This window comes from Cajanus cajan, chromosome 5, assembly GCF_000230855.2.
Source record: "Cajanus cajan strain Asha chromosome 5, NIPB_CcT2T_4, whole genome shotgun sequence".
Lineage (NCBI taxonomy): Eukaryota > Viridiplantae > Streptophyta > Magnoliopsida > Fabales > Fabaceae > Cajanus > Cajanus cajan.
In genome coordinates this window covers 14303394-14328671 of record NC_138521.1, presented here as the reverse complement: position 1 = coordinate 14328671, position 25278 = coordinate 14303394, and the positions used below count along the sequence as shown (strand labels likewise).

The following is a 25278-nucleotide window of genomic DNA, read 5'->3' as shown; positions in this document are numbered from 1 at the left end:
AAAATTTTCAAATTGTCTATCAAGTTTAGTCCTTGCTAACCTTTGAGGAAAAGGAATTGGAGGGTGATAAACAGTTTGAGGCTTTGATGAAGATACTTTTTCTTTTTCTAATCTCTCTTTTTCAGGTTTTTCAACCATAGGAGAAGCGTCTTCATCAATCTCAATATTATCATTTTGATTAGACACAGGTCTGTCTAATTTCTTCCCACTCCTTAAAGTAACAGCATTAACATTTTCAGCTGGGTTTGCAACTGTTTTACCTGGGAACTTACCTGGAGAATTGTTTGAACTAGGCATCAACTGTGCAATTTGATTTTCCAGCATCTTGTTGTGGAGAGTAATATTCTCAACCTTGACAGCAAGGTTTTGAATAGAATTTGCCATTGAATCATTGGTCTGTTTTTGATTAGTGACAAAATTCTCCATAAGGTTTTCTAATCTTGAAACACTTTGTTGAATTGAGGGTGTCTGTACTGGATTTCCTTCCCCATTAATGAAGTGATTGGACGGACGGAAATTAGGTTGCTGATTGCTAGTTCCTTGAACTGGGTTATTCTTCCAAGAAAAGTTAGGATGATTCTTCCAACCAGGGTTGTATGTGTTGGAATATGGATTACTCTTCTCTCTTCGAGGAGTGTCATAGAAATTATGAGAAGCTGCCACTTGTTCAGTAGTATCTTCTTTTTCTCCAGTAAAAATTGAGGTACAATCTACTGCAGTGTGCCCTTGTTCCCTACAAAGGTCACATACTTGATTTGTAGCCACTGAATTAACCTTAGCTTTTTCCATCTTGTCTAATCTTTGATTAAGAGTATCAAATTTTGCTAAGAGTAACTCAATATTGTTCACTTCATATCGCCCCGGAGTTCCTTTCCTTGCTGTGACTTCTCTTTCACTGTATTGGCTGTGATTTGAGGCTACATTTTCCAAAATAATCATGCAGTCATTAATAGGTTTCCCCATGAAAGATCCTCCAGCTGCTGAGTCTAATATCATGGTGCTTTGTTGGTCCAATCCCTCAAAGAAAAATTGGATGGTAAGCCAACGGTTGAAGCCATGTTGTGGGCATGCTTGAAGATATCCTTTGAACCGCTCCCATGCTTCATAAATAGTCTCTCCAGTGCCTTGTTGGAAATTAGTGATTTTCTTCCTCAATTCTTTAGTTTTAGAAGGAGGAAAGAATTTCTCTAGAAAAGCTCTTTCACATAATTCCCAAGTTGCTATCTTTTCTCTAGGCACTGTTCTTAGCCACACCTTTGCCTTATCTCTCAAGGTGAGTGAGAATAAGCGGAGTCGCATTCCATCAGAAACTTCATCATCAAATTGCTGGGTCTCACAGATTTCCAAGAACCCCTCTAAGTGGTCATTAGGATCTTCTGATGGTAGTCCTCCAAAGGTGTTCTGTTTGAGCATATTCACCAGAGAAGCTGGTACAGTAGCTCCAGTTTGCATCTCCCCTCCAGGTATCCCACGAGCTACGGGTGCAGAGTAATCCCGAAGCGGTAAATTATCTCGTTGTGCAGCCATGTCAAATTCTCTAGAAAGGTTTCTTTTCCTTCTCAGGAGAGTTCTTTCAATCTCAGGATCAAGTGGTGTTGGTTTCCCAAGACGTAGAGATCTCTTTTGCATTAACCCTAAGGCACTGCAAAAAAAAAAAAAAAAAAGAAAGTGACCCGTGAAATCTGAATTGGAGAAGTAAACACTAAAAAAAAAAAAATTATTTATTTATTTAATTTTTTTTTTTTTTTGAAAATTCGAATTAAAATAATTGTAATTTAAATCAAGAGACGTAGTCCCCGGCAACGGCGCCAAAAAATTGATGTATGGAAAACCGCAAGTGTACGGTTGTCGTCAAGTAATAAATATCGAATCACAGGGACTACGTGTTTGACCTAGAATTACTAGTATTTTAATTTGAATTTTAAAACAGATGGAATTTTTGTTTTGAGATGATAAGATCAGATTCGATGGTAAAAGAGATAGTAATGCAATTAATGAATAAGATAAAACTTTAAGATAAGATAAGGAGATTTCCGGGAATCTAGGGTTCGCACAAAGAGTTCCAACATTATTGAATTATTATTTTCATTAATTAATTCTATTCCATCTTGAAGGTAGTCTTAACCTAATTTAATCCTTGCACCTTCTCAGGCTACGAGGACGTGTTTAATTAAAATTAATCTCTACTCTCGTGGTAATTACGTTCAATTAAACCCATTAAGATCTTTGTTAATCTATTGCTCCTCGAAAGCTTAAATCAACTCTCGTGATTTAACACTCAAGTCTGTTCCTTTAGGTTCCGATAATTAGGTTCTCCTCTCAGTTCATCCCTAATTATCTATGATTATGAAAATTAAGATTAATTGTTTATCATAATTATAATCAAGTTCTCCTCTCAGTTCATCCTTAATTAATGTTATTATGAAAACAATAATATTAAAGTTCATATATAAAATATAAAAGAACAGATCAAGAATTGGAATAAAATTAAGAAACTGAATAATGCATTAATAAAGAGGTTCTCAGAGGCTAAGCCCTGATCCCAGAAAAAGGGAAACTACTCACAGGAGTTCATAGTAGTTCTCCAAGAAAAAAAAAGAATAAAAGAAAAGCAAACCTTAGAGTCGATGGCACAGGCGCCCAACCTTCTCCAAGTGTCAAAAACTAAAAAAACTGTCTCCGAAACAAAAATCCCCGTTCTAGGCTAACCTCATCTAATTTATAACCTAAAAGGGTAAAAAGGTAAAACTACCAAGATAAAAAATTACAAAGATAAAATAAAAAATAAAACATAAAACTTAAAAAGCTGGGACGCGAAGTGAATCACGGCCGTGACTGAGAATCACGACCGTGATCTTCTCTGGAGCACATCTATGAAGGGTCAGTGGCGTTCACGGGTGTGATTGGGAGTCACGGCCGTGATTTTCTCTGGTGAATCACGGGCGTGATTTAGAATCACGGCCGTGATTTTCCCTGTAGCTCAGCATTTCCTCTTTAATTCTTAAATCTTGATCCTGCTCAGAGAAAACACAACACATACCAAGAAAAGCATAAAATAGGAAAATGATATAAAAATTTATTAAAAACATGAAAGATATGCATGATTATGCTATGAATTCTTGTGAATTAAAGTGCTAAAATACGAGTAAAATTCACAACATCACTTGCTTCTTCAGGCTTTACAGTAGATAGATGTTTTGAGTGTGTGTATAACTCTCACAAATAGGATAGGATGGTTTCTACACTCTCTAAGGTATGCAACCTTAGTTTTACAGAAATATGTGTTTTGAGTGTGTGTATTACTCTCACAAAGAGGATAGGATAGTCTCAACACTCTCTAAGATAAGCTATCTTAGATTTACACAAATATACAAGACTGTACAGAAAGAGATGTAAGTTCGCTTTAATGTTCGCTTTTACTTATTGCTTGTTGCTTCTCTTCTGTTCTTTCTTCTCTTATTAGGTCTTGATATTTATAGCCTCGTGATAAATCTTCCCGTTGCTTAAATTTGAAAGTGTCCATTGGAGCGGAGCTTCTCATTTGTGCAGATAGTAGTTCGTTCATGGCCATATAGATCTTTCATTTAATGCATTTGATCTTGCATTAAATGTTTGCTTACTGAATCTGTGTTACGTGAAGTCCTTTATGTAGTTTTTTCACTTCTATTTTTGACTTCAATCATAACCTAGGTATTTCTGTTCCCTCTCTGGCATTGTAGCTACAAAGGCATTGTAGCTACAGAGGCATTGTTTTTCTTCTTTTGAAAAGTAGGTGTACTTTCTCTGACACACGCATGCTTTGACTTATGGATACGCACTGGTCTATCTTTCTTCTTTCTTCTCACAAATTTGATGAATTCGTCTGCTCTTCTATAAGTGTAGATGATATTTGATATCTCTTGTTGTGAATAGTGGACTTCAGATGCTTTTCAGTATTCTTCGTCTACGTCTGGTAATGCATATCAAATTTGAGTCTTTGTTTGAGAAGTAGACTTTGACTCCTTCTTTCTGGTCAGTTGTGAAGATGAAAGACTTTAATTTCGTCTAGAACGTTTCTTCATCTTGTGTTATCCATCTTCTGATACTTTGTTGACCTTCGACTGGTATTACGCCTTGTCTTGTATTTGTTGTATTTTCATCTAGCTTTTGACCAGGCTTAGTCTTAATGGTTGATCAACCATCATCTAATACTTTGTACAGCTCAACCAGGCTTTGTTTGGTTTGACCATAGTATGTGTAATAACACGTACTTCATTTTTCAGTTTTGCCTGTTCTTATATTTATCTGAAACACTAACACACATGTTAGAAATAACAATATGTATTATATTTGTCATGTTCAAAACCTTGTTGGGAATTGTTTCGTCTCACTTAACAATCTCCCTCTTTTTGATGATGAAAAATATAATCTATCAATTTGTTTAAGATACAATATAACATACATATAGGTTTATGCATATCAAACAATTTATCAAGTTCATGCATTTCATATCATACATTAGAGAAATCATTAAGCATTTAAGGGTTTAGGGTTCTAAGGTTCTCCCCCTCACTTGATTATCCCTTAGACAAGTTTGATAAATCCTTTCCTACTTCTCCCCCTTTGTAATAATAAAAAAGAAAGAGGTTTAGACAAAATAACAGTTTATTGTTCACCTATCAATTCCATTCCTAGCCTATCTCTCAGCCAGATGTATTTATCTTCTTGAAAGGGCGGTAAAAATTTCTGCTAGTTGTTCTTTTGTTTTAACATATATTAGTTTGAAGGTTCAATTTTGTACATGATCTCTAATGAAATGGTGTTTTATCTCTATGTGTTTAGTCCTAGAATGCAAAATAGGATTTTTAGAGATGCTAATTGCAGTAGTGTTATCACAAAGTATAAGAATACTACTCTCATAGATCTCGTAGTCTTCCAACTAATGTTTGATCCAAAGAAATTGTGTGAGGCACTGTCCTGCAGTGATATACTCAGGTTCGCAAGTTGATAAGGCAATCATGCTTTTCCTTTTGCTAGTCCATGATACTAAGCATCGTCTGAGAAAATGACATCCTCCGCTAGTGCTTTTTCTCTTCCATCTGTCCTTTGTGTAATCTGCATCACAATATCCTAATAGAGAAAATTTTTGGCTTCTATAGAAGCTGATTCCTAGGTTAGTTGTTCCTTTAAGATATCTTAATATATGTTTAATAGTTTGTAAATGTACCTCCTTAGGTCTTACTTGAAATCTAGCATAAACGTAGACACTTAACATAATGTCAGGTGTGGATGCTATTAGATACAAGAGTGAACCTACCATTCCTCGGTACATGGTGTTATCTACGTCTGGTGAATCTTTTTCCAGACCAAGAGTAGATGATGGATGCATTGGAGTCTTCATTGGTTTTGCATCTTCCATCCTATACTTTTTCAGCAGCTCTTTCGTATATTTTGTTTGATGAATTTTGATCCCTTCGTTTGACTAGACGATTTGAAGTCCTAGGAAGAACTTTAGTTCTCCCATCATGCTCTTTTCAAATTCACCCTGCATAAGCTTGGAAATTTCTTGGCAGAGATTTTTCGTTAGTAGCACCAAATATTAAGTCATGTACATCGATTTCAACGATTATGAAATCATCTTTTAGTTCTTTTCTAAACAGGTTGCTGTCAATTCTTCCTCTTATGGAATTGTTACTTATTAAAAAAGAGCTTAGTTTATCATACCACGCTCTTGGTGCCTGTTTTAGTCCATACAATGCTTTATTTAATTTGAAAACATGTGATGATAGCAAATCATTTTCAAAACCAGGGGGTTGGCTTACATAAACCTCTTCTAAAATTGTTCCGTTTAAAAATGCACTTTTAACATCCATTTGATATAATTTCATGCCAGTACATGCAGCAAAAGCAAGCAATATTCTAATTGCCTCTATCCTAGCAACTGGTGCAAAAGTTTTGGTAAAGTCAATACCTTCTTGTTGTGAGTACCCTTTTGCAACTAACCTTACTTTGTTCCTTATGACATTTCCTGATTCGTCTAGTTTATTTCTGTACACCCATTTTGTACCAATGATCGTTCTATCCTTTGGTACTGGAACGAGTTTCCAGACATCATTTTTCTGGAATAGGTTGAGTTCTTCTTGCATGGCTTGAACCCATCTTTCGTCTGACAAAGCTTCGTCTGTGGTTCTTGGTTCAACCTGGGACAACAGTGCAATTTGTGCTTGTGTTTTGAATGAGCTCCTAGTCCTTACTACATCCTTTGCTTCACCAATGATCTACTCTTGTGGATGATGAGTTTTCATCTGCCAGTTTTGATTGACTGGTTCTCTTTCCTCTTTTTCATCCTGTTAAACTACAGTTTCTTCAGACTCAGGCTTCTTTGTCTGGTCTTTATTCACCTGCATGTTCTCAAAGAAATTTCCCATCTCCGATATTTCTTTATTAGGCTTGTTTTCATCAAACTTTACGTGAATAACTTACTCAACAGTTCTGGTTCTGTTGTTGAAGACTCTATAGGCTCTTGACCTTTCAGAGTATCCAAGTAGAATACCCTTATCAATTTTTGAGTCAAATTTACCTAAATTATCTTTAGTGTTTAAAATGAAACATTTGCATCCAAATGGATGAAAGTACAAAATGTTGGGTGCTCGTCCCTTCCACAATTCATAGGAAGTTTTCTTCAAAACAAGCCTAATATATATTCTGTTTTGAATGTAGTAGGTGGTATTAACTGCTTCTGCCTAGAAGTGTTTGGGGGTTAAAAAATCATTTAATAAAGTTCTGGCCATTTCTTCTAAAGATCGATTCTTTCTCTCGACAACTCCATTTTGCTGTGGAGTTCTAGGTGTTGAAAAATTATGTTTAATTCCATTTTCTTCACAAAAATCTTGAAACTTTTCATTTTCAAACTCCACCCCATGATCACTTCTTATAGATGTAATTGATATTCCTTTTTCGTTTTGAACCCTTTTATAGAATACATAAAATACCTTGAAGGATTCATCCTTGTGGGTTATGAACAATACCTATGTCCATCTGGTGTAGTCATCAACAATGACTAGTCCATACCATTTACCACTGACAGATGCAGTCCTGGTGGGATCGAATAGATCTATGTGGAGCAGTTCAAGGGGTTGAAAACATGAATTTTACTTTCGAATGAACTCTTAACTTGTTTCTCCTTTTGACATACTTCACATAAACTATTCGTCTAGTAGACAAGACCTCTTATGAGGTTATGCTTTTTCAGCTTTGAGATTAATCTCAAGCTTGCATGACCAAGCTTCTTGTGCCAGAGCCACTAGTTTTCATATGAGACTAGACAATCAACATTTTGATGTTCTAGCTCATTAATCTTTATTTTATACAAGTTGTTACATCTGTTAGCCGTAAATAATATGGATGAATCAGTTTGACTAACAGTACATTTATTTTTGTTGAAGGATACTTCATAACCACTGTCACACAATTGGCTTATGCTTAGCAAGTTATGTGTTAATCCTTTAACATATAAGACATTATCAATGGAAATAGAGGAGCTGATACCTATTTTACCTATCCCCATGATTTGTCCTTTCTGCCCTCCGCCGAATGTGACTTAGCCTCCTTTCATGGATTTGAGGTCTAGGAACATAGACCTTTCGCCCGTCATATGTTGCAAGCAGCCACTGTCTAGGTACAATGACTAGACACTTCTTTTCTTTGTTGAATAGATTTGCGACAGGTATTATTTCAGTCTTTGGTACCCAAATGGATTTGGGTCCATGAGTGTTAGCGTTTGAGGTTTTGGAATACCTCTTCTTGTGCATGTGACTGCACTTGGACGTAGAATGTCCATGCTTCCCATAAGTAGAACACGCAGATGCACTTGATTTATTTTTAGGTTTAGGTTCAACATATCCTATTCCTGATTTATCATTGCTGCTTCTAGAGTATTTTAAAATCTATTCAAGATTCTTAGTACCTAGGGACTAGGTTGAACTTTGATAAATATGATTTTAGTAAATCAATCTCTTTGTTAAGCATGTTTACTTCTTCTGAAGTTGTATTACATTTTTCAAAACCATTTTATGAATTTTTCAATAATTTTGCATTTTCATTCTTAAGTAAATGGTTTTCCTCAAGTAATTCAGAAATCATTTTCTTCTGTTCTTTATAGGCTGTAGAAATTTTTGCCGAATCAAACAGAAGTTGATTATATGCATGCTGAAGAGATTTAAAGTCAGATTTACTAACCTTTTCATCATCAGATTCTAATGACGAGTCTGTGTCTGCCATGAGACATATATTTGCTTCTTCATTATCTTCATACGATGACGTGTCTAGATCTTCCCAGGTGGCCATCATGGCCTTCTTCTTTTTGTGGAAGGTCAGCTTCTTTTCTTTCTCCTTTTCTTTTTCCAGTTCTCGACATTTTGTTAAGTCAGTCGAAGTAATTCCCAGCAAAGTTTTGAATGAGACAAATATAATACATATTTTTTTTTCTAACAAGTGTGTTAGTATTTCAGAAAAACATAAGTACAAGCAAGTTTAAGAATAAAGCATGTGCCACTTCTTGTACTAGAACCAAGATAAAGGAAAGAAAGCTTCAAGCATCAAACGAAAAGATCAAACGAAGCCAAGTCTAGCATAAGAAGGAAAATGATCAAGCTTCAGACGAAGCACATTCATGAACGAGAAGAAGTCCATACAGACCACAGACAAAACTTCTTCGAGTACCAGACAAAGATTAGTCAAGGCAAAGTACATCACAAGGATCAAACTAAAAAAGTCAAATGATAGACGAAATACGAAATGAGTTCCAGAAGATGATGAATCAAATACTAGACGTAGGTGTGTCAAGCACAACCTAAAGCGCAACATAAGAATTCAGATGAAGGCTAGTTAAGAATCAGACGAAAGTCAACTACATATCAGACGAAGGACAACACAGACTGAAAAGAATTCCAGATAGAAACAGTCTGTCCATCTACAATGTTGACCAGACCAAAGAAAGTCAAAGCATTAATGACAAATGATCAAACGAAGATCAAGTCTTGAGATGCACATGGACTACCAGACGCAGACAAAGACTGCCATGTAACCATTTGAAGAATCAAGTCTCAAAGGACAATTCAGGCATCATCTACAATCATACAAAAGCTCTCAATATGATCACGTGATGAAAGAAAGAAAAGAAAAAGAAGAAAAGCAAGCACAAAAGTAAAAGCATGCATGTGTCAAAAAAAGTACATTACTTTTTCAGATAAAGACAATGCCTCTACATCTACAATGACCGAAAAAGGATAAAAAGTTCCTAGGTCTTAGTTAAAGTCAGACACTGCAGCTAACAAAACGTAGAAGACTTCACGCAATGTCTATAAACCGGAAGTAACATTTAATGCAAGATCTAATGCATTAAATGAAAGATCGAACTAGTCATGAACGACTACATCCTACTTCAACGAACACTTGCAACGGGAAAATTTTACAGAGACTATATATACGTCATGACTTCAAACCTGGAAAGGTAGGCGAAGAGAGTGATTCCAAGCCCAAGAAGCAATAAAACCAGAGACAGAGAAAACATAATCAAATGTACAATATTGTATTGTATTTATCTCTGTAGACTAAGGAGTTCTAAGTGTAACATAGGAATGTGCACCTTAGTGAGTGTAGTAAATTTTTGTATCCTCTCTGTGAGAGTAAACCACACACTAAAAAACAAAATATATATCATTTGTAAAGCCTGAAGAGGCTAGGGAAAAAACATTTGTATAAGCCTGGAGAGGCTTGTCAAAGAATCCTTACTAAGAGCCTAAAGAGGCTGAACAAAGAATACTAGCGCTAATGAGTGAAGTTAGCGGCCAAGAGTGGTTGATAATCCTCACTAAGAGCCTGAAGAGGCTGAACAAAGAATATTAGAGCTAATGAGTGAAGTTAGCCAACTAGGAGTGGTTGATAATACTCTGGAACCAGGAGTGGTCAAGAATACTCACTAAGAGCCTGAAGAGGCTGAAAAAAAAATACTAGCGCTGACGAGTGAAGTTGGCGGGCCAGAAGTTGTCAACAATACTTGGAAAACCAGATGTGGTAATAATACTTGTACTTAATTGAAAATCTAGTGGAACCCTTCAATTGAAGGAGACCGGTCGTAGCTCAGTCTGAGCGAACCAGTATAAAAATCTTTGCACTGTTTATCTACGTTTTAGAGGCAATTTCATTTAGTTAATACATCATATTGAAAATTTCATCCGTTGCTTATTCATCACTGTAACTCTCTTCAGACGAAAAATACACTTGCTTAAATTATTATTTTGAGAAACATTTTTCTTGTGCAGACGATAAACTATCAGATGTAAAATCCTTTGTTGAGCAAATCCTGCACAGTTCTTAAGTACTCAAAATAATATTTTTATTGGACGAAAAAGAGTCCCTCTGCGAAAATGTTTCTAAAATTTCTCCGTTCACACACACACACATATTCAACCCACCTTCTATGTGTTTTTCTTCTAACTTCACATTCTATTTTGTAATGCCTTGGTTTCTTGCATTCAAAGCATACTGGTTGTGCCTTATCTCTTGAAGTTCTGTTGAATTTTCTCCATCGTGACCCTCCCTTCTTCTTCATCATAGAGTGGATCCTTCTTAATAAGAAGGATATCTCGTCATCTGAATCACATGTTTCTTCACCACAGCTCTCATCAGACGTTTCTTCCGCCTTTAAGGCTTTTGAAGATGATGGTGTATATTTTGTCTTTTGCACATTTAGTGCAATGGACTTCTGTTTTCTTCCAGCATCATCTTGTTGTAGCTCCAGCTCATAGACTTTGAGTAGTCCTATGAGTTCTTCCAGCGAGCTTTTCGAGGTTCTTGGACGCTCTTAAGGCTATAACCTGTGGTCTCCACTTCCTAGGTAAACTACGAAGCAGCTTGTCAATGTGATCAAAATTATCATAAGTTCTACCTAAAAAAGAGAGTTCATTTACAATAGTTTGGAATCTTCCAAACATAGTTTGGATAAACTCGTTCTCTTCCATTTCAAAGAGTTCATACTTACGAGCCAACAAGCTTAGCTTGTTGCGTTTTACCTCCAGGGATCCCTCGTAGGTTAGAGCTAAGGTATCCCACATCTACTTGGCATTCTTGAAGCTGTGTACTTTGGTGTACTCTTCCTTAGATAGAGCACACATGAGTGCATTTCGGGCTTTGGAGTTCAGCACGATTCTTTGTTTTTGTTCTTCATTGCAGCGTGCTTTAGGTATCTCCCTACCATCTTCGTCAAGTGGAATGTAGTCTCCTTGTTCTACGACATCCCACGTGTCTATATGACATTCGTCAAAGAATGCGATCATTCTTTGTTTCTAGTAGTCGTACTTTGTTCCTCTGACGAAAGGTGGGCAGTTCACAACCTATCCTTCATTTTCCATCGATCGTTATGTACCCCTGTAGTGTTAGATGCTCAACCAAAGGGGTCATGCTCTGATACCAATTGAAGTTAGCGGAAAAACACACAGAAGGGTGGTTGAATGTGGTGTGAACGAAGGAATTTTAAAACTATTTTCACAAAGAGACTCTTCTTCGTCTAATAGAAATATTATGTTGAACACTTAAAAATTGTGCAAGGTTGGCTTAACAAAAGATTTTGCATTTGAGAGTTTATTGTCTGCACAAGGAAAATGCTTCTTAAAATAAGTTAAGGAAGTGTATTTTTCGTCTGAAGATAGTTGTAGTGAAAAATAAGCAGTGGACGAAATTTTCAGTATGATATATTAGCTAAACAAAATTGCATATGAGAAATAGATAAGAAGTGAAAAGAGTTTTATACTGGTTTGCTCGACCTGATCTACGTCCAGTGATAGACTATGGCCAAGGCCAAGGAATCCAAGAGGTGATATCATAAAAGAACCAAGAGGAATGGGATGATATTAAAGACCTTTCATATGTTTGTACATATAGTAGTCTCTTTGTATAGACTTATTTTTGCCTTTGTATTTGTGAGGCACTTTACTTGCTTTTAACTAGTGATTGTATATTGATTTTAGGGTGGGTTACTTGGAGAGTTTAACTCCATTTAACCTCCTTTGTTGATACATTCATTTTATATTTTTTCAGTAGGGAAAAAAGGGTAGCATTTAGCAATGCTTGAGGGTGTGACTAGTAATTGGGTCAGAACTAGGCCTAGGCAAAATTTTGCATATTAGACTCATTTTGCTCCTAATTTTTCATAGATTTGATTTAGCTAGGTCTCATCATCATATGATGAACCTAACTAAACCAAATAAAATATTTTTGAAATAAATCATGGAGCATTTTTGAGCCTTGGCCGCCTAGCTCATTCCTTTTGTTCTTGGCCAAAATTTCTAGCTTCTCTTACAAGCTTTGAAGCTTGCCTTCCAAGCTTCTAAACCTTAGTAGGTTTGGCTGACCTTACCATGATTCTTAAGTGAACCATGGTCAAGGTTAGCTTCTCCTACAAGTTTTAAAAACCATGGATGGTTAGCTACACCTTACCATGGTTCCTAGTGAACCATGGTTAAGGTTAGCTTCCTCTACAAGCTACCTCTCCCAATATATTTCTAAATTGCTCATTGTACTACACTTTTTGAGATATGAAATCAGTATTTGACTAAAATTCTCTCCTCTTAAAGTCCTAAAATTCGTGGAGAAACTTTCTCTCTAAGTTTCTCTCAAAGGTTTCCAACCTTTTAGCTTGTTCAACAAGCTTCTTCACTCTTTCATGGAGTAACCGAAGCTCCTTGGTGGTTCTTCTCCATTGAAGCTTATTCAAAGGAGTTCCTCATCCAAATTCGTGGTCAACCTCAAGAGTTTAAAGGTCTTGGAATGGAGCACTTGAAGATTCATCAATCTTCTCCAAGTAGTTCCATCAGTTTTGGTATCAGAGCCTTGGTGCTCTTGAGGTTATGTGTTCCTAAACTTTGTTTGAATCCGTGTTGTCTCTTCCATATTTTACATGTCACTTCTTGTGTTTGCTGTATGGATCTAGGTTTAATACTTATTTTGATGGATCCTATATGTCACATGAGAATTGATTGATTCACATTTTGCTTGTTCCATTAATCTTGAATCAATCCGGTTTTGGTGCTTTAGGTTTCTATGAACTTGTGCATTTTTTTTATTTTTTTGAGACTTCTCTTATTCCTTATGACCTGAATCCGTGATTGGATTATGATAATGAATAGCATGTGTTTTTGGTTTATAATCTTGTGTTTTGTCTAGAGTCATGTGTAGTCCTTTACATGTCATTAATTCCTAGACTAGCTTGTTTAACTTTTGTTTTTTTTGTCTTGTTCTTTGGTCCATTTGGTTTTGTGCATTTTTTTTATACTCTTTGTACCTGACCTATATTTGCTTTCGTTTTGCATATTTGAGTTCATAATTTGCTATTAGTTCTAGCAAATTTCCCAGAGTTAGGTTTCCTTTATGTCACATTAAAAAGTTTGTCAAAAAAAAATTGTTAAACACTAATTCCTATTAGGTTTCTTTGAGTCTTGATTTGTGGCTGAAAAAGTCCTCAAAAAAGAGGCAAAAAAGAGGTATTAGTGTGTTAAAAGAATTAGAAAATAAAAAGAAAAGGTGCTTAAAAATAGTACAAAATTGTGAAGCACTAGTTGAACACTTCACTTCAATACCTCTTGTTTTGTGTGGCATTTTTTTTGGCAGCAGTTTTTTATATGGTTAAATCCGAGACTCTTGCATGATAAAAAGGCATTAAACTCCTTTGTCAAAAAGAAAAATAAGTGAAAAAAAATTTACAAAAGAAAACAAAAAGAAAGAACACAAGAAAAGCCAAGGAGTGAAAATTTGTGTGAATTAGCTCTCGGTTTTGGTGAAATTTTTGCCTATTATTTTCAGTCCAGCCACATATTTTGTGTCTTAATTTTGTTTCTAATCTTAGCTTTATTTTTGTAATCCATTCTAGTGCCTTTTTTAGGAATTCCTTTGTGTACTAGCTTTCAAATAGTGCTTTATTTGTTGCTTGTCTTTTCTTGGAATTCCTTCTAGTCTTGTCACATTGCTTTCCACCACTTGGTATAGCTATTCCTAATTGTGCATTTTCAGTTTTTAGACTTGTTATTCCATCACTTAAGGTGTGTTGAGTGCTCCTTGAAGGTGTTGAAGGCCAAGCTCAAAGGAAGTCAATATTGGAGGCTTTTTGGTGGCAACCTAGAAGAATTTCTTCTCCATTGGATTTTTGGCTTTGAGTTCTAAACACCTAGAAGTATCCATCATCAAGGCTACTTCTAAAAGTGGAGTGATACACTTGTGAGGGCAGAAATCTTGGTGGCTGGAATTGGAAGAAAAGGAACAACCAAATTTTAGTAAAAGTTTTTGTGAAAACAAGAAATTAGTAACAAATTTAGTGACGGAAATTTTGATTTCAAAAATTTCTATTTCTAAATCCATCACTAAATTTGTCACTAATTAGTGGCTGAATTTTGTTTCTAAAAACTTTTGTTGCAGCCATTAATTTCATTTCAAGTGAATTTGCATTTCTTTGAATGTGAATTTACATTTCATTTAGTGTAAATTTGGATTTCATTTGGTGTAAATTTACATTTCATCTCTTGTAAATTTTTCAACTTCTCATTTTTTGTACAAGGCCTTTATTAAGGAGTGTCCTGGAGTGCCTTTGGTGTATCTCCATCTCTCCTTAAGTGTTCTAATTGTAAAACCGTGTAGTACTTGTGAGAGGGTCCTTGAAGGTCTTTGGTGCCTTTTAAGCTCTCACATAGGTTTAATTGCTTTCAACGCCTAGTTTATGTTTTCTTGTCTTTAAGATTTCATGCAATTTATGTTTTAAGAAATTTATGTTTTCAGCAATTTAAGTTTTCAAGCAATCTATGTTTTCTTGCCATTTATGTTTTCAAGTATTGATTAATTGTACATTTTAGGCACTTGCTTGTTATTTTTCTTTGAAAAATATCTTTGTGAAAATTGTTTTGTGCAAGGCAAACGTACAAGGGGGTTTAGAGATTTTTACTTGAAGAGGCTTGGTTATTAAGTGGCTCTTTAGTAACTCACCTCCCTCCATAGTTCAATTTGTACTCTTAGACCTCTAAGTGCCAAGTCTAAGCACTTCAAAAATATTATTTTCTTAAAATCTATTTTTGTGTGAAGAGAAAAATCTTGTTGTTTAAAATGTCTCAACAATCCAACTATAGTGGAAGTGATAGCTCTCCTAAAAGCATTTCTTACTTAACAAAAGAGCTAAAATCACTTAAACTATGAAAGAAGCAAGAGTCCTTTCAAAAAGAGAAGGAGAAAATTGAAAGAGAGGCCAAACTTGCTATCCTAGATGAGAAGTTGAGAATTCTTAAACAAGAAGAAGAAAAATTGAAAGAAGACATGAGAAAACACAAAAGAAGAAGACAAATGAAAATCAAAAGAAAAGAAGAAATAGAAAAAAAGAAAGAACTTTGTGCAGGGAAGAGTAAAGAGGAAGAAATATCCTCTAAAGGATTTTTGACTAAAGAGAATTGTTTTAGCACTAAAAATCCTATGAAAAAAATTCTCTTTATTCATAAAGATCTTAACTCTTGCCCTCATTCTGCCACTAGTCTTGAGGAGGAGATTCATAAATCCATTATTTTTAAAGAAAAAGAGTCTCAACTTCAAGATTTGGTGAAGGAGAAGTGGACTTCACCTAGTTCTACTTCTCATGCTACTTCCTTGGTGGTGCCCAAGGTAGATAGCCTTCTTTTGTGTAGGACTTTTCCTACCTTAGTTGTGTCAATAATGCACCCAATTTATGGAATATATTATTTGTTGGATATAACATATGAACCTTCAAGGTTCCTTGTGACAAATTCTTTTCATAACTATCCAACAAATAATATAATCCAAAATTGTTTAGGAAATTTCTTAGTAGTATTTTCCTTATTTTCTAGGAAATGCCTAGGTTACCACATAGGATACTTTAGGCAAGATATTCTAGTTTTTAGGATTGAGTCTCTAGTGTACTATAGTTTTAGTTTTAGCACATTTTTAGGATTTAGTAATATATCTAGTCTATGTTTAGGAGATGATCCTATTCATTATATTAGAAGGTCTAGTATCATTGATTTCTTTAGGTTCCATGAAAGGATTCCTTCTAGGATACACCTTTCACATTTATTTGTTGAAAATTTGTATTATATATTTGTAGGTGTGGCCAATAATCATGAAGACCCTCGAGATTTGAGGTCAAATCCTTTTCAAGAGGGAGGGGATGATAGACTATGGCCAAGGCCAAGGAATCCAAGAGGTGATATCTTAAAAGAACCAAGAGAAATGAGATGATATTAAAGACCTTTCATATGTTTGTACATATAGTAGTCTCTTTGTATAGGCTTATTTTTGCCTTTGTATTTGTGAGGCACTCTACTTGCTTTTAACTAGTGATTGTATATTGATTTTAGGGTGGGTCACTTGGAGAGTTTAACTCCATTTAACCTCCTTTGTTGATACATTCATTTTATATTTTTTTAGTAGGGAAAAAGGGGTGGCATTTAGCAATGCTTGAGGGTGTGACTAGTAATTGGGCAGAACTAGGCCTATGCAAAATTTTGCATATTAGACTCATTCTGCTCCTAATTTTTCATAGATTTGATTTAGCTAGGTCTCATCATCATATGATGAACCTAACTAAACCAAATAAAATACTTTTGAAATAAATCATGGAGCATTTTTGAGCCTTGGCCGCCTAGCTCATTCCTTTTGTTCTTGGCCAAAATTTCTAGCTTCTCTTACAAGCTTTGAAGCTTGCCTTCCAAGCTTCTAAACCTTAGTAGGTTTGGCTGACCTTACCATGGTTCTTAAATGAACCATGGTCAAGGTTAGCTTCTCCTACAAGTTTTAGAAACCATGGATGGTTAGCTACACCTTACCATGGTTCCTAGTGAACCATGGTTAAGGTTAGCTTCCTCTACAAGCTACCTCTCCCAATATATTTCTAAATTGCTCATTGTACTACACTTTTTGAGATATGAAATCAGAATTTGACTCAAATTCTCTCCTCTTAAAGTCCTAAAATTCGTGGAGAAACTTTCTCTCTAAGTTTCTCTCAAAGGTTTCCAACCTTTTAGCTTGTTCAACAAGCTTCTTCACTCTTTCATGGAGTAACCGAATAACCTCCTTGGTGATTCTTCTCCATTGAAGCTTATTCAAAGGAGTTCCTCATCCAAATTCGTGGTCAACCTCAAGAGTTTAAAGGTCTTGGAATGCAGCACTTGAAGATTCATCAATCTTCTCCAAGTAGTTCCATCATCCAGTCTCCATCAATCGAAAGATTCCACTAATCACAATAGATTACAAGTATTATCAACCACTTCTGGTTCGCCAACTTCACTCGTCAGCGCTAGTATTCTTAAACCACTTCTGGTTCCCCAAGTATTATCAACCACTTCTGTCATACATACATACATATATATATATATATATATATATATACATAAAGTATATCTACCAAATAGCTCGATATTTCCATGGCGTTACAGTGGCCACATCATGGACTCCTCTAATGACAATTGGACTATCATTTCTGGTACTGAATTGTTGAGAATTGGAGGCCATCTTTTCTATTAAGTTCTTGGCTTCAGATGGGGTCATGTCACCAAGTGCTCCACCACTTGCAGCATCTATCATACTCATTTCCATGTTATTCAGCCCCTCATAAAAATATTACAACAATAACTGCTCAAAAATCTGGTAGTGAGGACAACTTGCACACAATTTCTTGAATCTTTCCTAGTACTCATACAAGCTCTCTACACCAAGTTGCCTGATCCCTAATATATCTTTTCTGATTGTAGTGGTCCTCGAGGCAGGGAAGAATTTTTCTAGAAACATTCTTTTCAAATCATCCCAGCTAGTGATGGACCTGGGAGCCAAATAATAAAGCCAATCTTTAGAAACTACCTCCACAGAATGTGGAAATGCCTTCAAGTAAATGTGGTCCTCTTGAACATCAGGAGCCTTCATGGTAGAACAAACAATATGGAATTCCTTCAAATGTTTATGTGGATCCTCACCTACATGATCATGAAACTTGGGCAACAAATGGATTAGTCCAGGTTTAAGCACAAAAGGAACATCTTCCTCATGGTATTGAATGCACAGAATCTCATATCTAAAATCAGGTGCAACCATCTCCCTAAGTGTCCTCTCACGGGGTCCATTATAAGGTTGTTCACCCATGTTTTCTATTTGAACTGAATCAACTTGTAATGCAACACTCACACTATGATTATCACTATCTAAAGATGGAATTATATGCTCTCTAACTAGTCTATGGAATGTCCTATCAATCTCAAGGTCAAATGGATGCAAAAATCCTGGATTGCTCCTAGTCATGCACTACATACAACACATGTAACAAGATACCTAAACAGTAGGGGTAAAATGGGAATTTCCATGAAAACTTAGAAACCATCAAAACTAATGCACCAATATCATCCTAAAATCATTAAAAACTACCACAAAAAATTTCAAAGCAAAATTCTAAGTCTAACTATGTGAAAAACCTATGAAAATTTTGGAAAAATAAGGAAATAAAACTTCAAAATTAGAAAAAAAAATAGTAAATGACCTTTTTCTGAAAATATTACCAGGGCCAGCTGGCTAGGTTGGATATCTCTTGTTTTTCTACCCCAAAAGCATATATAATATGTTGAATTCTGATAACCAGAGCAAAAGTTATGACCGTTTTAGGTTTTGGTAAAATCTGGTTTCACAAATTTTTGTATCTCCAAATCTGGACCACTTTTGTAACGACCCGCCGTGGTCCCTCACTTAGTGGAATCGCACTAAAAACAGTGAACTAAGATAAATAATAAAATTGGATAACTTAAAACATGAAAAATATATAAGAATTATTAAGTTTTTAAGTATTAGGTATTTATACAGTTATCCAAAACTACTACCTCCTAGTGCTGGAAAAGCACAAAACTGCTACCCAAGGTGGTAACTCTAACACGAGGATCAAAACTTCCCGTCTCGCAGCGGTCACCTCAACTCCAAGCTAGCCCTAACTTGCTCCCATACCAAGTATGGTCATCGCAGTTCCACCACATGGAAACAGAAGGGTAAGCTAGAGTTCAAAAATCAATCATACAAGTACAGACAATAGTCTATACCACAAATTTATCCAATTATCAATCATTTTCATAGAGTCACACCATACTCTATCCAATACTACTCATGCATCCATCAATCATGAAGCAAGACACCACACACTTCATCATATTAACAATCATGCAATAAATGCATAACAATCATCAACACAAACGACCATACAATTCAACATAAAAACCTAACTTATTCATACAACTTAGAAGCAACTTTAATACAACAACAACAACAATATATAACTTAATATTTAATGCGTCGTCACGCATGTACAACTAGGAGATCTCCAACAACTGAGGTTGAGCAGTCTAGGTGGCATAAACCCTACCGAATCCAGCGTTTGACCTATCTCAGCCAGGTTAGGTATAGAACAGCGTTAGGAACTCCGAAGAGAACCAGGTATAGACAACAATAGTTGATTGCTCAAGTGTGCCACTTAGACTTGGAGGTCCAGTACTACTGTCAGGACAGAAGGGTTTGGGTATGAGCCTACCACGGCCTTGGCTAGCCTCACCAATCCACATGTGGAGTTAGCCCACCCACTGTCTTCCAAGTACCACGCACCCTCCAGTACCTAGTGAAAGACTACATCTCTAACTAGATACCTTACTCAAATTGGTCATTCAACCATGACATGGATTGACTATTTCCATGTCGCCCACACAGTACTAAGGGATTCAACTTTAAAACAACTTTCAACTTATCACCTTAGTACTATGTATCTCAATATAGGACATATATCTTCATCATATGTCCCCAACTTTTCAACTTAACAACAATCGACACCATAACAACTTTACAACAATAAATATCTGGCCGCTTGTAATTGGTATAGCTCGGCCTAGCCCCTATACCGTGGTCGCTTTGTACACGTGTGCCTCGACCTTACCCACACACGGGATCAACTAAGTCCTAGAGGAGAACAATACAATGTCCACTCCAAGGGACAACTTCCCAAGAAGGGTTTTTCAACAATTTGGGCTCTCAGAGCACCACAACTATCTCAATCCACACAATGGAATGAGCAACTTCGAAAATATCTCCCCTAGTCCTAGTGATAAACAACATACAACTTTTCAGCAATAGACATCTTATCAACTTTACAGCAATATACATCTTAACAACAATAGACAACTGACAACATGCAAACAACTTAATTAAACAACTATAGTCATTACAATATCAACTTAATGCAACTTAACAACTTTATAAACAACTTCAGCAATATACAACATATTTAAAGTTCATCTATCATGTCAACTTATATAAACAGCATAAATCAATTTAAGCACCCAACAACTCAACTATTTCAACAAAAGAACACCATGCATAAAACTTCCCTAACTCTCCTGAAATTAAACAACCTACATTCTAGCTTCCCTCACTTGAAGATTGGCTCAAAATAGCCAATAACTGAGAAGAAGTAGAATTCCCTTCCGAAGCTCAACCCGGAACGTCAATCCTCCCAAAGCAAGCTTCCTAGTATGAATTTCAAGAAAAGCCATAAGGCGTTAGTGATCTAGAGGAGAAAAGAAATCATACAGAGAAATTTGGGAGAGAAAGGAGCTCACAGACCCAGAGTCCTTCTCTCTAAAACTTCTCTCTAAAAACTCACATTCTCCTCACTGTCCACAACCCCTATTTATAGACATTCTGGAGTGGCCAGAACGGCCTGTACCGAATCCGGAACGGTTCGTTCTGCACCCCTTCATCATGGGCAAAAATCACATGTAGAACGACCCGTTCTGGGACTCATCCAGAACGGACCGTTCTCCATCCAAAACGGCCCGTACTCCAACCAGAACGGCCTGTTTTGGAATTTGGAATGGCCTGTTCTCCCTCCAGGACGGCCCGTTCTCAACTACGTTTTATAGGTTAATTCAGTAGTTTAGAACAGCCCATTCCAGTTTGGGAACGGCCCGTTCTGGGCTACTGAATCAGCCATATAAATTTTTTTTAAAACTTACTACGTTACAATAAGTGCCTCTGGTATTTTTTTACACAAAATATGGGTTGAAAGAAATGTGCACACAGAATTTGAAGCAAAAATAACAAGTCTAGCTACCAAAACCAAAATTTCTAAGTAATTGGAAAATTTTGGGTACTATTCATCTAGTAGAAATCCTTTCTAGGAGTTTTTTTGGAATCTGAAGTTGTGAACCTTGCAAAAATTGAAACTCAACACAACACAATCACGATTCAGCACACCAAATGGAATCAATACAAAGATGATTAATTAGCTATGGAATGCAGCAAAGAGCAATTATCACAAAGCACATGACATCAAATGCAACAAACCAACAAAAAACTAGATTCGAATTTACTGTTCCAATGGATTACTGTTCCATTGGTTCTCTTAGTTGCATGAGATTGAATAACATGAATTATTAAATTGATATACTTGCTACACCTGCAGGGACTAATAACAAATACAAATACACAACATAACGTGTAGTGGGACACAAAAATGCAAGCACCAAACTAATACACGAAACTGATACAAAACTAAAGCAAAAACTGATACACAAACTGATACACTAAAACACAACACAAAAACACTCATAATTACAACAGAGACTCTAGGACTCTAAAACACTACTAACAAAAACAAAGAACACACAATCTTTGACAAGAACCGATGGTCCCCGGCAACGGCGCCAAATTTGATTGAAGTCGTATCCGGTCAAATAAAAACAAGTAAATGCAGTACTAGGAAGCTTTCCTAGGTCATCTCCGAAGGACCATTTGTCTTTGTCAAAGTTTCAAACAGGTGGTGGGGGGGTTTGGACAGATTTGAGCAAAGTTGAAACGTAAATAAAGTAGAACAGTAAGCAAAACAAGTTTACTTCTTGTTAAGATTGCAACTCTCTCTTATCCCTGGTTCTCAAAAGAGTTCTTTGTCAACACAATCCTTGTTCCATCCTAGTTAACCAACTAAGCGAAGATTAACTCAAGATTTTCCTACACAAATTAAGCAAACGTATACAACATTAAACCTCTCTACAGGATTAAGCAAACTGTGGCCTTAAACGCAGCCAACCCGGATTCATTAAGCATGAACAGATGTTGAAAGAATTTAATACAGAAATTTAATAAAGAAGAATCAAGTGGAAGAGAGGTGTACAATATGAACAAAACCTCAAATAAAGATTGCAATCTGCTCAAGGAGCCAACCCCAAGGGTTTTAGCCTTCCATTAAAATGAAAATGTAGTAGAACATAGTCAGCAAGGAAGAAGAAGAAGAAACTAACAATCTGTCTTCATTCAAATGTAAAATGCAGTCTCAAATACAAGCAAAAAAGAAAAAAATGAAAGAAGAAGCAAAACAGAGAAGAAAAACGTAAAGGAAGAAGAAGAACAGAAAACTAAAACGTGGTCACATTAGTCTAAAGGTGGTGGCTGCTTGATTAGCCTACCCTAGGTCCCTAAAACCCTAGAAAAGTCAAATGGGCCCCCAATCCAAGTCTGACCCAAAAATACAATAAAATAAATGAAAAATAAAATAAAATGCTGATGTGGCACTGATGTGGTGAAGTGGTGCTGACGTGGCACCTTGTCTCTTGAAGTCCGAAATATCCAAGCCCAAAAATGCTTAACGATTAACTTGAAAATAATTAATGGACGAAAATTACACCAAATGAATTGGAATTAATTAAAATTCAAATTATTGGCCCAATGAAGCCCAATCAGTAAAACGGTGCAATTAATAAGCAATTAAGCCCAAATCATCAATTAAAATAAGTACAAAAAGATAAATAAATAAGGGAAAATAATGACTCATCATACTTGAATTGTTTTTATTTTTATTTTAATGATGTTTAATATATAAGCAAACATATGTTTATAAAATAACATCTTTATTTATTAATGACATTAGGAATTTGAGAATATATTTTCTCAAGTTAGGTTTGAGGCTGCATCTTGTGCTAAAGGCTTAGAATCATCCTTCTTAGACCTTGTTGAGGAAAAAAAACTAAGGTATAAAATTGGTTCGCTATTGTTGGTCCTGTGGAAAAAGGACGACTCTATGTGGATGAAAAAGTTGCTGATGGTTAACGATATGGAGATAGCCTAATACAAAAAGCAAATGCCTCTTGCAATCATGCAGATCAAGATTCAGAGGAGATTGTTCAGTTGAAAGAGGTGGTTCGTCAAATGAGGGAGGAGAATGAGCGATTAAACGATAAGTTGCAATCACTAGTTAATGTTGTTCTCCCACTCCTACCTCCTGATGCACAAGACATATTTGAAGAGCTGGCTGAGGAACAACAACAACAACAACAAAATAATCAGAACGAGAATGAACAACAACATCAAAACTCACCAGATTATGCAGATTATTAGATCTATAAAACTTTATGTAGGAAGTTCATAGAAAAATTTATGTAGGAAAGTCATCGACTATTTTTTTTATCCATTTTGAGTATTATGATATTCAAACTTATTACTTTTTTTGGTTTATGATGTTGAGTTGTTATGACTTTAATTTTATTCAAGTTTTAGTATTATTTTAATGTGTCTTACGCAATTAATATATAATTACTATCACGTGGTTTCTCAACAGATCTTGTATAATATGAATCCTCATAAAGGGATAAAAGGTAGTTTCCAACATACTTTATACAAAATTATCTGTGGGTAACTTCCCATGGATTTATCCGTAGGTATATTTTCCACAGATATATCAGTAGGTAACTTCTGACGGATAAGTCTATAGAAAATTTTCCATGGATAAGTTCGTAGATAATTTCCCATGGATAAGTCTGTAGGTAACTTACTACATAATAGTCTGTAGATAATTTTCCACGGGTAAGTCTGTAGGTAACTTTCCACATATGTGTTTATGGGTAATTTCCCACAGATTAGTTCATAGATAATTTTTCACGGATTGTAGGTAATTTCCCACTGAAACTTCCATGGAAAAGGCCATTGATAATTATCTACGGATTCAAATATTTGTCTGTAAAGTTACCTATGAGTTGATTACCTACGAATTTTTGTTTGTTAGTAATTTGTAGGTAAATTTGGATTACTTATGAATTTTTGGATTTACTTATGGATTTGGTTAGTAGATAATTACGAGTTTTCTTGTAGTGTTTCCATACACAAGTAATAAAGTCATGCCATGGGTCTACGATATCCAAGCATCATCGATTCTAGACTCATCCAACATTATTGGAGTAGGAGGAATGACTAGGAGTGGACAAATCTACGCTCCCGATGAGTTACAAGCAAGAACCTCTGAAGGAAAGGAGAAGAAAGAAGAAAAGAGCCTGAGGAAGAGGATGAGCTCCTCAAGTACATAAGGCAAAGTGAATACTCCATCATAGATAAGTTGAACCACACTCCAACAAATATCACACTATTATCACTAATCATGAGCTTAGAGCCTCATAGATAAGCCTTATTGAAAGTCTTGAACGAGGCTTATGTCACATAATATCTCTCAAGACAAGTTTGAAGGAATCGTAAGCCACATCACAAAAAACAATCACCTAACCTTAATAGATGGTCAAATCCTAGATGGTGGAACTAACCACAACAAACCTCTACACATTTTTGTGAAGTGTAAAGAGTTTCTCATCGCCATAGTCTTGGTGGATAATGGATCCTCCTTGAATGTGCTACCCAAGAGCATGCTTGACAAAATACCAGTCAAGGAAGTCTAGATACAACTGAGTCATATGATCATCCGAGCTTTTGACGGATCTAGAAGAGAGGTGATGGGAGAAATTACCTTACTAATCCAGATTGAACCAACCACCTTCAACCTTGAGTTTCAAGTGATGGATATCACTCTTGCTTACAATTGCCTCCTTGGAAGGCCTAGGATCCATCAAGCTAGAGCTGTACCCTCCACGCTCCACTAGAAAGTCAAGTTCGTGGTGGATGATAGGTTGATAGTGGTGCAAGCAGAAGAAGACTTGCTTATTAGCAAACCATTAACCACCCATATGTGGATGTGGCGGAGGAAGCCATAGAAACCATTTTTGAAGCATTAGAGATCGCCTACGTTGAAAGAATCTCAAGCAATAAAAGCTTAGTAGCCTAGATGCTACTTAAGAATGTTTACCAGCCAGGACAAAGGCTTGGTAAGGATGTCCAAGGGATAACTGAGCTACTAGACTTTCGAGACAATCTAGGGCAATAAGGCTTAAGTTATAAGCCAACTACCTCTTTAAGGGAGAA

The 25278-nt window shown here is 35.9% G+C and overlaps 1 non-coding gene across 1 annotated transcript; it reads left to right on the top strand.

The window, feature by feature from the left end:
* Nucleotides 1-1051: 1051 nt before the first annotated feature.
* LOC145958476 (small nucleolar RNA R71) lies at nt 1052-1158 on the top strand. Its single transcript, XR_014434317.1, has one exon. It is a non-coding gene; the product is annotated as a small nucleolar RNA R71 (small nucleolar RNA).
* Nucleotides 1159-25278: the final 24120 nt, after the last annotated feature.